At 37.2% G+C, this 1058-nt stretch overlaps 1 protein-coding gene across 1 annotated transcript in view; it reads left to right on the top strand.

Moving 5' to 3' along the window:
* Ubr2 (ubiquitin protein ligase E3 component n-recognin 2) overlaps nt 1–1058 on the top strand; it is a 129778-nt gene that overhangs the window by 81847 nt on the left and 46873 nt on the right. The gene's annotated exons all lie outside the window — the stretch shown is intronic.

Here is a 1058-nt window from a genome sequence, read left to right as displayed (position 1 = left end):
TATATCAGTCTGGGTTGGAATTTTTCTTGCAGGACTTTTGAAGTACTTTGCTCCATGCTCTTCTTGACTTGATGGTTTGTAAAGAGAAATCTGCCGTTATTCTGATGGGTTTTCCTTTAAATGTGATCTGTTTGTTTTCTTTAGCAGCCTTTAGTATACTGTTCCTGTGCTGAATTTCTGGGATCTTGATTATTATATGTCTGGGTGTGGTTTTAACTAGGTTGATGTTCTTTGGAGTTCTATATGCTTCAGTTCCTTGAATGTCAGATTGTTGCCCCATATTTGGGAAGTTTTCTACTATTACTTCTGCCCATATTCTTTTTATATAATTTGTATTGACTCCTTCCTTCTCATTGATGCCTATTAGTCTCACATTGTTCGTCTTTGCATCATCTTGCAGGTATTGAATTATTTTTTCCTGCATCCTAGTTGTTTTTAAGAGATCTTTTCTTTTTCAGTAGCTGCAATGGTGTCTTTAAGGTTAGAAAGTCTATTTTCACTTTCACTCAAATGGTTTTGCCAGCTTGTGATTTAAGTTTTAATTTCCTGTATATCACTTTGAATCTGTTTCATACATTCTGTTTCTTTCCTGTATTGCTTATTCAGGGGTTCCATCATTTTTATATTCTGCTGTATTTTTTTATCAGCATATTCTTTTGAAGCACTTAGTACTTCTTTGATTATAGTTATCACTACAATTATTTCTGATCTGGTTTCTTTTCTTTTCTTTGTGGAACCGGGGATTGAACTCAGGCCCTTGTGCTTGCCAGGGAAGCACTTATTCCACTGAGCCATCTTCCCAGCCCCTCTGATCTGGTTTCTTCTATACCTTTGTGCAGTTGTTTCTTTACATGCAGCGCTATTATTTCAGAGATACCACGTGTGTGATTTCCAGTTTCCTCCATGCTGGTGTCTTCTGCATTTGTACTGGGTAGACTTGGGGCCTGAGACTATATTTTGTTCCTTCTCTTTGTTGTTTTGTATACCACTGTATTCTGACCTTTGGTGTAGAGCTTAGATAGAGTTATTACCTTAGCACCAGGTCCGGATCTACGAAG

The sequence above is a fragment of the Octodon degus genome, unplaced genomic scaffold, assembly GCF_000260255.1.
Source record: "Octodon degus isolate 3935 unplaced genomic scaffold, OctDeg1.0 scaffold00005, whole genome shotgun sequence".
NCBI classification, from domain to species: domain Eukaryota; kingdom Metazoa; phylum Chordata; class Mammalia; order Rodentia; family Octodontidae; genus Octodon; species Octodon degus.
The sequence above is the reverse complement of the archived record's forward strand: the minus strand, read 5'-3'. Positions and strand labels throughout refer to the sequence as shown.